The sequence below is a fragment of the Callorhinus ursinus genome, unplaced genomic scaffold (assembly GCF_003265705.2).
Source record: "Callorhinus ursinus isolate GAN/ISIS: 27379988/994484 unplaced genomic scaffold, GSC_fseal_2.0 scaffold36, whole genome shotgun sequence".
Classification (NCBI taxonomy): domain Eukaryota; kingdom Metazoa; phylum Chordata; class Mammalia; order Carnivora; family Otariidae; genus Callorhinus; species Callorhinus ursinus.
In genome coordinates this window covers 3,055,907-3,068,458 of record NW_027397098.1, presented here as the reverse complement: position 1 = coordinate 3,068,458, position 12,552 = coordinate 3,055,907, and the positions used below count along the sequence as shown (strand labels likewise).

At 42.9% G+C, this 12,552-nt stretch overlaps 1 protein-coding gene and 1 long non-coding RNA gene across 3 annotated transcripts in view; both read right to left on the bottom strand.

Moving 5' to 3' along the window:
• Nucleotides 1-12,552, bottom strand: part of FRMD4A (FERM domain containing 4A) — a 595,336-nt gene that overhangs the window by 544,075 nt on the left and 38,709 nt on the right. The window lies entirely within an intron of this gene.
• Nucleotides 3,585-12,170, bottom strand: LOC141370504 (uncharacterized). Its single transcript, XR_012374566.1, has 3 exons — nt 12,084-12,170; nt 10,221-10,336; nt 3,585-3,816 (listed from the first exon to the last, which is right to left on the bottom strand). It is a non-coding gene; the product is annotated as an uncharacterized lncRNA (long non-coding RNA).

Here is a 12,552-nt window from a genome sequence, read left to right as displayed (position 1 = left end):
CAAAAAAAAAAAAACCTAATTAAATAAAGATTTTTTTTTTTTCTTCACGCAGAGCCCAGTGCAGTTCAGGTTAACTTCATCCCATCGTGTAGCTAGCTATACCATCAGGAAAGTAGGGTTGCCAAGGTTGTTATAGGCAGGAGGACAGAGATGGAGGAAGCACATGTGCTTTTAATTCCCTCAGCTACAAAGAGACACATGTCACTTCCTCTCACAAATCACTGCCCAGAAATAGTCATATGACTCTGACTGGACCTCAGATGATGCTGGAAACAGGAGTGTGGATGGGTTATTTGATTAGAGCTAATTGTCTTTGCTACTCTATCACCTTCATCCTTTCACTGACTTCTTTTGTCTTATGAAAGGTGAGCAAATGGGGCACCTGGGTGGCTCAGTCGGTTAAGCATCTGCCTTCAGCTTAGGTAATGATCCCAGGGTCCTAGGATCGAGCCCCACATCGAGCCCTGCATCGGGCTCCTTGCTCAGTGGGGAGCCTGCTTCTTCTCCCTCTGCCTGCAGCTCCACCTGCTTATGCTCGCTCTCTCTCTCTCTCTCTCTCACTTTCACTATCTCTCTCTGTCAAATAAATAAATATAATCTTAAGAAAAAAAGAAAGGTGAGCAAATGGAAGTAGAAGTGAAAGTGATCTGTAGCTAAAAAAACCAAGCCACCCTCTATCCTAACACCTCCATTAGTGTTCTACCATTTTGCAGTTCTAGGATTTTCTGAAGGTAGGATCATTTTCTATATCTAAGACAGAGTCTCTCAAGGTTGTCTAATATGACTAATTTCCATTAAAGATGGGCAATTTCTGTGACTGACAATTTAAAGCCACTTCATTTGTCTTTCCCTGAATTTACTTTTAGGATGGTCAATAATGTTGACTCACTCGAAGCTTATACATCACAAAGGGACCTGAATGCCACTTTCCCAGATGTTTGAAGTTAATATTTTAATCAATTTAATTTGCAAATATTTTATTCAAATAGACATCTCAGGCTCTGAAACACCTTCCAGTTGCTTTTTCCAAACATACCTTTCCTGGGGGCAGTGAGGTGACCAATTCCGCCACCTTAGGGAACTATGATTTGAAGTCACATAGCCTGATGCAGAAATGCCAGTTCTCCAGGTTAAAGACTCCTTGTTATCCTATTGATCTATGTTCAAACTTTCAATCATTGTCTCTTAGTTATAATACTTGCTTCCTACAAAATGCAACAAAATTATTTTTGCAAATGAAAAATTAAAATAGGTGATATAAAATTTAGCAGTTCACATAATCTTCTGACTTTTTTGAGTGAATGAACTTAGTAGCTGTCCCCCGCTCACATTTTTTAAAGACTTATTTACTCATTTTTTAAAGAGAGAGTGCGTGTGTGCAAACAGGGGCAGAGGGAGAGGGAGAGAGAGAATCTCAAGCAGACTCCACTCTGACCACAGAGCCCAACACAGGGCTCCATTCCACGACCGCAAGATCATGCCTGAGCCAGAATAAAGAGTAGGACACTTAACTGACTGAGCCACCCAGGTGTCCCTTCCCTGCTCACATTTTTAGGTTGAAACAGAGCCTAGATTAAAGATAAAAGTCAGTGCTTAGCTTTTCACTGTCCCTTCCAAATCCAAACACTAAACACCGATGTGGCAAGAGTTATGGTACAACCTAATCTCCATACACCTTCGACCCAGGGCTCTGGGTCGTCAGAGTCAACTCCAGAAAGGATTCTATGTCCTTTGGATGAATTGGGATGGGGATTCTGGGTCCTTTGACAAAATCTCTGGATTTAAGATTCAGACTGTCTCATAGAAAACCTAAGATTTCTTCAGTTATTCAATAAATACTGTAGAGCCCTTACTAGTGCCCTTACATTGTGCTGAAATCTGTTCTACAACAATGGACAAGAAAGACATCATCCTGACCTTTCGACATTAGAGTCTAGTGAGAAAGATGCTAAGGGAGATGGAAAAAGGAAATAACTATGAATAATGCTGACTGCCATGGGTACTATTTGCAGAGAGCACCAGAGCGAAGTCCTGTGCATAAATAGGGAGTGCCCCCTGAAAAGTGGTGGGGACAGAGGCTGGTGACACAAAGCCAGGGTAGCGTCAGCTGGCCCGTCAACTCAGCTGCAGCAGGCATGTGTGAGCAGCTTACTACTAGAGGGAATGGCAGAACTTGAGGACCACCTTTCTCCCCCATCTCCTTGAAGATTATGATCACCATCATTTCTTGAGGACTGACCCCAGCCCTAAGCACTTTACATGGGTAAATTCATTTTACAGATAAGGAAATGGTGCCAAGTGGTTCCACCCTGTCTCCCGGAGGGTGGGTCTGACTTCCTGGGTGCCAGGCTCTCTGTCCCATCCCAGGCCATGGGGACTATCAAGGTAAACTCTTGTGGATCACTGACCTCCCAGACTAACAATCAGGTCTTCGCAACCAGATTAACTAACAGTTAATAATGACTGCCAAAGTCTCGGTCTCTCCCAATAGGACTAAAGATAATAAAATCCTCTTAAATTCTATAAAGAAAGTATCAAAATGCACAATGTTATATGGCATCAATGGACAAAATATACTGGAAGTATGTACAGCAATATTGCCTTTCTTTTTAGCCAAAATATTCAAATACAACTTGTATTTTCATACATGGTTTTGCCTATCTGAATATGTTGAGCCTATGCAAAGATGTCAGGCAATGCAAAGATGGGGTAGAGAGAAAGGACAAAACAAGGAAGGAACGAAGGAACGAAGGAAGGTCCAAGAGGCAAGAGTCAAGCCAATTTATACTTGTAGGTGATATTTCTAAAGTTGTTTCAGAGCATTCTGAAGTTTTTGCCTTTCTTAGAGACAACCAGACTGCCATTAAATGATAAAGTTGGTTAAATGTAAATATCTTGGTCTTTAAGTAAGATGTTGTCTTTCCCATCAGAAGTCCATCCTCAGTCTTCAGGACAAAATGGCAGAGTGCGTCAAGAGACCTCTGGTCTGGCCTTGGTGTCTGACACTGGCCAAGTCACACAACCTCTAGGGGATTTTTTTTTCCCTACCAGAAAACAGTATTTTATATTAATGAACCTGTAAGGACCCTTTGAGCTCTACGATTCATGCCTCAGTGTCATGAATATCAAACACTGCCTGAAACAGTGGCCATTCGAGGATGCTGTGTGCCCTGAGAGCTAGAAATCAGTGGAGCAGGAGTTAAATGTGGCCACCTTCACATTCTGGCCCAGTTTGACTCAGCTTGAACACTTCCTCTGTGGAGCCTTCCCAAGACACCCCCCCCCCCAAAGAGCCACTTGGCTCGAACCTTTTTGCTTTCCTCCGCACCCCTTGGGAAACCCATTCAAGGAGAGAGCTCCCTTCAGAGTCTCTTAATGAGAAGGCCCCAGCCTTCTGGCCTTTCAGCGCAGGAGCTCCATGTCCCCATTTTCAAGGCCCGGCTTGCCACTTTGGCCCTCTGCCTCTGGCTCGCGTTCCTGATCAGGGAAATCTGAAGTCGTATAAAATCATGTGAGGAAAGCTGCCCCTGTGTCACGGGCCCCCACAGGCAGGAGGGAGAGGTGAGAATTCGCACATCGCAGGAGCAAGAGAGGGCTTTATTTATTTTGTTTTCTGTTTGTATGTTTGCTTCTCTGTGGTTTCAAGCCTCTACCTTCCCTTCTGACATGGTCTGCAGTATGTCTGCCCCCTCCATTCATCCTGTCACAGGTCCCTCACTTGCGCTAAGGCACTGTATGCTGCCTCTCCAGACCGGCTGAGATTCTCAGAAGGCCTGGCAGCCATCAGGAAGGAAGGTCAGAATCTGAATCTGAGCGCTGGGAAGAAGAAAGAAATGAGGTAAAGGAGGAAGCAGGCCCTACCCACATGCTGTTTCCATATTCTCCACCTGGTCCTCTTTCCAGCCTCTCCTCCCCACATTCTGAACTGTCTACTGAGGACACTCTGTGTTGAGTCACAAGTTCTTTTCCTGCCAGGGAAGGGAGCTCCAGCCCAGCAGGGCCCAGAGATAGGAAAGCTCAGGCTCTCTCTCACTTCTCAAGGTCATTTCCTCGCAGTGGCCTAAGCTCAGCACCACGAACACTGCCGTTTGGTTGTAAACTTGGCAGTTTAAATTCAACACCAAGGGACGATATCATGATTTGCCAGTTCTGGAATGGCACCCAAATACCCCATGCACGTTCCTCAGTGAACACCTGACCCTCTGCCCACTCAGCCTCCACCAACTGGGCCCTCTCCATAATGTCAATCACTTTTTGTAATATTCTCACTGCAGGGACCTCTATGACAGGCTGGGGCCCTACATTTCAAATGAGTTATAAGGCTTTAAGAGTTTGAAATTGGGGATCCCCTGAGCAGAGGTCTATGCTGTTGGGTCCCCATTCTCAGGTCACTTAGTAACTGAATTCAAGGAATGAAGATTAAAAGCTGTCTTTGGAGGGACTTAACCAATGAAAGCCAAACCAAGTTACTTATAGATATCCTTTTCTACTTTACACTGTTCCTCTAACTTACAAATAATTTCCCAAATCAAGATTTAATTCCCCCACCACACTACTACCCCCCCTTCAACATCCAAGTAAACCTCCACATTCCCCAAGTAAACCTCCACATTCCCCCACCACACTACTACCCCCCCTTCAACATCCAAGTAAACCTCCACATTCCCCAGTGGGCAGGTGAGGCCCAGCTTTGAATATGGCTTCAAGGGCAACATGTGTTTCCCCAATATTTTGAAAATACTTATCTAAGGTCACCATAACTCAATATGAAAATTCAACCATCTCCCCACATTCACAGAACTCTACAATTTAGCCACTCCTCTAAACAACTTGGGAAACATTTATTCTTAACAACCTTTTGTTGAAATAAATAAGTAGAGCCAGACCCCATTTTCTTAGAAACAGAAATGAAGGCCCGAAGAAGTGGCACACGTCAAGAGGTTCTTCAGATAAGCTGGGAACAGAATCCTGCCCACCCTGACCTGGAGTGTTTCCTGGCTGACCATGCAAGAGAGGCTGAGCAGTGGTTACAGCTCCCAGAACTTTGTGGCTGGCCAATTAAAGCCATCGATTCCATCCCGTCCGACAATTGTTATGGGAGACAGGCAACTATAAGAAGGGGGGGGGGCAATCTTTATTTTCTGCTTTTGTATTTGATTTTGTGTTCTTGGGATGAAATGTATCGGTTTATATTCCCCAGCTAATCATAGCCATAACTCTCCTTTTTTCCTTTAGTTTTTGGTGTCCCTGGTTCATCAGCTCAGGGAGCCATGGGCACCTGGCAGGGTCCGAGCCATTTCAGGGTGTGCGGACCACCTGGCCTGGGCTCCATCACAGCATACCTACTGGCATTGCTCTGTGGGTACGTAGAAAGTGGGAGAAAGACTCAACCCAAACTCACCATCAGAGTGAACTATTTCCCCGAGGAAGTAGAATTGTTCAACTTTTATACAACTTAGGCAAAGGATCTGAATTCAGTACCTATAATGTTATTTCTTCATACTTCTTTCAAGAGAGACAGTTACTCATCTAACCAGACTGAATTCTTTCCATTGTGATTTACAATCGGAGGACCAGGACGTCCCAGACTCGGGAGTGCGAGCTCAGATGGTCATGTTGGTGATAATAATGGGCACCTAATCTACGCCAGAGTTTACACGCATCATCGCATTTCATCCTCACAATAACCCCATGCTGGAGAGTCTGTTATTTTCCCCATTTTGAAGAAACTGAGGGTAGAAAACAAAGTGACTTATTCCAGCTGACATAATCTTCCAACCCGGGTCTGTCTAACTCAAGCCCACACTCATAACGACTATATACTCCTGCCAACTGGTGCATGTCCCTCAGTTTACAAATGAAGAAACTGAGGACCAGAGAGGAGCCATTTTTCAGTATCACCATGTTAATTAGCGGTAGAGTGAGTACACCAGCCAGGGCTCCTCACAACTCTGCTTACCTTGAGCTGAATGTGGCCCACCAGGACATAATTGGTCATTTCTTTTTTAAGGACAGTACTGCCAGGGGTTGAGAGTGCAATGGGGTGGCAGAGCAAAGCAGACAGGTAAGGAGGGAGCAGTCCACCTCCCCTGGAACCTCAGCTTGGTGGAAAAGGTCATGGAGACCACTTCTTGCTGGGATGGCTTTCTTCCCCCCTGACCTTAGTCATCCACATTATGAAATTCCCTCTCTCTCAGACCTACAAAGGTCAAACCTACTACTTAAGTGCCTTCCACGCATAAACAACATAATCCAAATTTATATAAATCAATTTTTTACATTAACTACAATAATCATTTCTAAACAGACTCCACTGACAAATAGCTCTAGTTTGAGCTATAAAAGTAAGCAACTAGATCCATTCTTCCTTTCTGTCCTGCTAGACTTTGCTCCCAGGGAGGTATTTCAAAATACCTAGGCCTATGTGTCAAGATTCCGAAAGTCCCCAGGTATGTGAATTTTGAAAAAAGCTAACAGGCAATCATGCCTCATTTGAGAACCACTGAGTTAGAAATTAAAAGTTGTAGACCCTTTCTGATAACCAATCCAATCTACTTTTTAAAATCTTATTTTTCTTATGGGCTAAATTGTGACTTGTTAAATTCATAGGTTGAAGTCCTAACCCCCTCCCCCATTCCTTCAGAATGCGACTGTATTTGGAGATTAGGTCTTTAAAGAGGTGATTAAATTGCAATGACATTATTAGGGTGGGCCCTATTTCAGTAGGACTGGTGTCCTTTTATGAAGAGGAGATGAAGACACAGAGGAAAGCCCTTGAGAAGAAGCAAGTCCCGGGAAGACAGTCATCTGCATGCCAAAGACAGATTCCTGAGAAGAAAGAATCCTGCCAACACTTTGGTCTTGGATCTCCAACCTCTGGGATGGTGAGAAAATGAATTTCTGTTGTTTAAGTACCACTCAGTCTGTGGTACCTTATTATGGCAGCCCAAATACAATTGTAGTAAAATGCACACAACCTGAAATTGACCATTTTAATCATTTTTAAGTATTCAGTTCAGTGGCATTAAGTACATTCACATTGTTGTACAACCATCACCATCACCCATCTCCAGAACTTTTTCCTTTTCCCCAGTTGAAATTCTGTTCCCATTAAACACTAACTCCTTTTTCTGATCTATTCTTGACCATATGCAATGTGACGGTCCGAGCCAGCACAACCTCTTCACACTTGATTCCCATGCAGAATGGTAAACTTGCATGGAGACATGTAGGAACAGGTTAGTTAATAAATTAAAGGAAATATGTGTGAGGATACTTATTAGGGGCTAGCAAGTGTCCTTTTTAAAGGTATTGGAGCTTGGGGCGCCTGGGTGGCTCAGTTGGTTAAGCGACTGCCTTCGGCTCAGGTCATGATCCTGGAGTCCCGGGATCGAGTCCCGCATCGGGCTCCCCGCTCAGTGGGGAGTCTGCTTCTCCCTCTGACCCTCTTCCCTCTCGTGCTCTCTATCTCTCATTCTCTCTCTCTCTCTCTCTCTCAAATAAATAAATAAAATTAAAAAAAAAAATAAAGGTATTGGGGCTTGATCCAAACCCTGATCCCAAGAAGCTCATGGCCTGCTTAGTCAACTCTCCTGCTTGCAAATAAGATAAACTGGCATTTCTGATTCATCTATCCTTTCAGAAGGCTCAGTAGTCTGCAGGCAAGTACTCTAATAAAATGAGTAACTGCCTTTGCTTTAGCCACAAGAAAACAGCTACAACTCAGCACATTAGGTAAAGGTAGGGGAGACGGGGAAGCGAAAGCATTCTAATACAGCCCTGTCACAGGCAAGGAGGTCCTCTTTGGTTACTCCCAGTGTTAGATGGAGTTGCAGTCAAATGCTCTACCACTGAGCTATAGCCCCTCTAGTGTTAGATGGAGTTGAATGAAGTAACCACAATCCAAGAAAGTATGGGAATTTCGAGGACAAAGCGCAGAAATGAACTATATAAAGAAACAGAGAAATCGACAGAGCTCAGACTAGAGGTCACATATGAACCTTATAAACAGAAAGATACACGTCTGATGAGAACACATCTGAAAAGGGATATGTACAAGTTTGTTCACCGTTTGATCAATCATTCAGTGGTGCTGAGAATTTGAAATCAGGGTTCTCCAAGCAAAAATTTATATACATGACCTCCGCCCTTCCATCTATTGCTCTCAGGCAGAACTTATTACACAGACCAGCCGGTCCTCCTCTCCTTCCCTTCTTTAGGTTGTTGAGCTGGAGACACTGCTTGCCTTAACCACAACCAGAAAAAGTGGTTCCTTGGGGTTTGGCCTAACATCAAAGTACATGTCTCCAGAAGGCAATGGGGAAGCTAACATCCAAATAACATTGCCACTGGACCCTAACAGCTGTGTTTTCAAACCATGTCATTGTCTCGCGTGAGTTTCACTTGTTGAGCCTGTAGCTCAAACTCATGAATTTGAAGGGATTATCAAACAGCAGCATCAGCAAAGAGCAGCACTCACTAAACATCATTCACAAGTTCTTTCTCCAACCATAATTCTCAGATTAATCTCCCAACCTTAGATTTGGATTCCTAGTAGGAGCTGATTTTAACCGAAAAAGATTTCCGAATTCAAATGGCTTCTAATCAAGATGACTTCTGCCAAATTTTGCAACTGTTAAAGCAGCGGAGCTCAGATTGGTAATAGCCAAAAAGTTGATTATTGAAAGGAAATAAGGCTAGATATAAAACAAATTACATAATTTATAGTATTGCTTTACCCTACGTATTCCTAATATCCTGGGTAAAGATGAAAAGGACTGAAAATTTTTTTAAAACCAAGCAGAAAGACTAGAAAAAAAAGAATCCAGGAAGGGAAGATTTGGGGATTGGTCCTGGGTATGGGTATTCAAAACCCTTAAGTGTTTATTTTCTCTTTTGTTCACATCTGTTTCCCCACCACCTCATTATCACAGGGAATCTTTTGATTGTGTGTAATGTTGACCTTCATTTACTTATTTATGATTTATGTTGTTTCAACAACTTTGTTTATTTTGCAAATCTTCCTCATAGGAGCTCTAATTTGAAAACATGCAAGTATACACTTTGGAATCAGACAGAACAGTGATCAATTCTGGGCAAGGTTCTTTACCACTGTAGTAATAACTAAAAGTAGCTATATTTCATTAAGCACTGGGCCAAGGTCAATTCATCCCTCCACAACCCTTTGATCAGTACGCAAATATTATTCCCAGTTCTATGATGAGGAAACTGACATTTGGGGTAGGGGGGGAAGGAACCTGCACATGCTCAAATAGCTGGTGAGGAGTTCCTATCTAAACCCGAATGGTCCAATTGTATTCCTTGACACCTTTTCTTGTCCCACTGATCTCAACTGTAAAATATAAGCAAAAACACTCAGCTCAGAGGACTGTTGTAAAATTTAAATGAGATTATGTATGTAACCAATCCCACAGAGGCTGGCACAAAGTAGGTACTCATTAAAACGGTACACCTCGCTAAGGTGGCCAAAACTGTCACAATGCATATCACCACTGAATGAATTCTACTTACTTGAACCTAATGTAGACACGCCAGATAACAATTTTAGATAGTGATGGTGGTAACTGGAATAGATAGCATCAAAAAAAAAAATGGTAACATACTGTGGCAGAGTTAAATATGTTAGGATCTCTCAGCAATAAAATATGTGTAGTGATTACAAAACTTGTATGGTGCTATATGCACTTGTGTAGTACTTACTTTATGTGCTTGTGTGATGGTAATTTATCTCCAGCGCTCATTCTTCTCTTCTCTTCCTGGAAAACTCCTATTCATCCTTCAGGCCCATCTCAAATGCTCTTTCTTCTGAAGCCTTCTCTTCCACCCACAGAAGGGAATTGCTTTCTACTACAGAACCCCACTAGATGGTACTCTAGAGCAGGGACTACACCTTAGGAAACGTTTGATACCAAGGTCCAACAGGGGAACTGATATACAGAAGGTACACAATAATTGTTTATTTAATGAAGGAATACTTTGTACAGATTTTAAATTCCAATAACCTGAATATCTGAGGTAGTATAAAATGGGGTTTAAAATATAAGTATTGCAAAATCTAACATCCATTAGACTTTCCACTTTAGAATGACAGATGCCACTTTACAGTATAGCTACACAGCGAAGAGTCAGATTGGAGTAGTGAGTAAAGCATACTGTAGACCCTCAAAGCGAATCCACCCAGCAGGGCTCTGCCAACTCACCTGCCTAGTTTCCACGTTCACATTGTTGAGCCAAATCCTTGTCTTTACAAAGCCCTCTCCAGGGTTCAGAGTCACACTGGGGTTCCAAGCAATATACTTTAGCAGCTGCCACTTTTCTAGACATGAGAAAGGATGGGGTGGTAAACACCGGTCTGAAGAGTGAGGTTCAACTGGGGCACCTGAAGAAAACATTGGAGGCCTTGCAGTGGGCTCTTCCTTTACCCTGAACGTAGTTTGACAAGGTTTCCTTAGGGACACAGTGCCCACACATGGTGGCACATGGGAAGCTGAATCCTGGGTGATATTGCTACTCCTGTTTCTGCCTTGGTATAGTAGAAAGAAGGTAGTTTCAGAGTAACACTGATCTGTCCCCTTGTTCTACCACATGCTGTGAGACCACAAGCAACTTATTCAACTTATCTGACCATCTGTAAAATGGGATAATACATCTCAAGGCTGTCATGAGGATCACAGAAAGTACTTCACATCAAGCAACTACTGTAGGACATAGCACTGGTATGCTCAATAAATAGTAAAGTTCCCTTGCTCTTCTCCTTCCTCCAACATCAGATTTCTCTCTGAAGAGAGAATCTCTCTCTCGTCTAATTCTCATCTCATGGTTTAAGATCACAAATCAGTGCCCGCTGATTGGCAATTAGTCGATCAGTCCCCATTTACCTCAAGAACCAGTAAACTAATCAAATGATAGCGATGATGTTTTGGTCTGAATACTCTGGGTTTGGAAATACTAGTTTCCTATAAATCTAATAAGAAACACAAAATGGCAGACCCGTGAAAGGACTTCAGAGTTCCTACAATAAAGCTGTGCACCCCAGCATGAGGATCATTAGAATTCTCATTGTGCATCAGGGTGCTAATTTAAGATCAGAAATTGTCCGTCCGTATTTTGCTTTTCAAAGTGTTGGCATTCTCCTCGAAGCTCCAGTTCTCCTTGGACTCAACACATGGACTTGTATTTGGCTGGCTGAGAAAAGGAACTGTAAATGCTCAATTCTACTCTCAACCTCTCAACATTGTGAAATGGTCAAAAAGAGAAAGAAAGGATATTATAGCTTTGGATTCTCTTTTCACTCAACTATTTCCTAACTGTTTCTTAAATGAAATCATGGGCAGGACCCCTGTGTTCTTTAGCAATATTGTCAAATCACCAGGCTGAATGAGCCTCAGAAGCTCAGACTCTTGCCATTACAAGTTTTGTGCTCAAACTGCATTATTCATATTCATACTGCTCTCTCTTAAGTAATAGCTTGAGAAAAGAATGTGCCAGGAAAACCAAAATTTTTATGGTGGCGAAAGAACTACATGAAGAGAAACACAACTCTCCACTTCCCAGTGAGGCTGTGTGTCTCACAGTGCCCAGAAGTCAGACAGCTGCATATTTCAGCACAAGGCCAGGAGCATGCCTGCCTCAAAGCCACAAGTCACTTCCATTGTTGCAAATGGGTCATTTGGAGGCCACCATCTATCCCCAGCACAGAGAATATGGACAGCTCCCGATCTGCTCTGAGTATAATATGCCTGAAGAATGAACCCTTCAAAAAATTAGTTTGGTTCAGAGGCAGGGATGAGGCCAAAGGAGGTGGTGGGAGGGACCCAGTCTACATGGGAAGACTGCCAAGGACTGTCGTGGGACAAGAATCTGGTTGCCCAAACTGGTGCGGACAGTGAAAAAGTTGAAATGGTGGAGGTCCCACAGCCTCCTGCGCAGCAAGAGGAACAGCACATTTTCATTCTCACAAATACACGAAGTGTATTTTAAGTTGCCCTCAGGGTTCTCTCCTGTAAGGGTCTATCTTTAATAAACTGCAAAGCAGGTCAAGTTTCTCTTCTAGTTTCACCTACCTACCAGTGTCCCCGTCTTTCTTCTTGCTGTCATCTTATCCTTTGACCTCCCTTCTCTGCCACCCATTCATGCTCCCCATGGCCCTCAGGTCCCCCTGCTGAACAACAGACTGGTCATTATGATGTCCCTCTTCTATGATTCTAAAGAAAGTGTGTGTGTGTGTGTGTGTGTGTGTGTGTGTGTGTGTGTGTGTAGACACTGATCCTACTGCTATAATTATAGGTTTCTTGTATGTATTGCACCAGCAAATGAAGTCCTTAAAAGGGAAGGCTCTGTTTTCTTCCTTTTTATATCCCCTGATCTTAGCATTAATTATGGCACTTAGTGGTTACTGAATACAATTTTTAAAAACAATTGAATAAACGGATAAGATAGTTGATAACATCTTCAGTATATTTTCTCTCAGACATAAAAACATTTTTTTAAAAGATTTTATTTATTTATTTGACAGAGAGAGACACAGCAAGA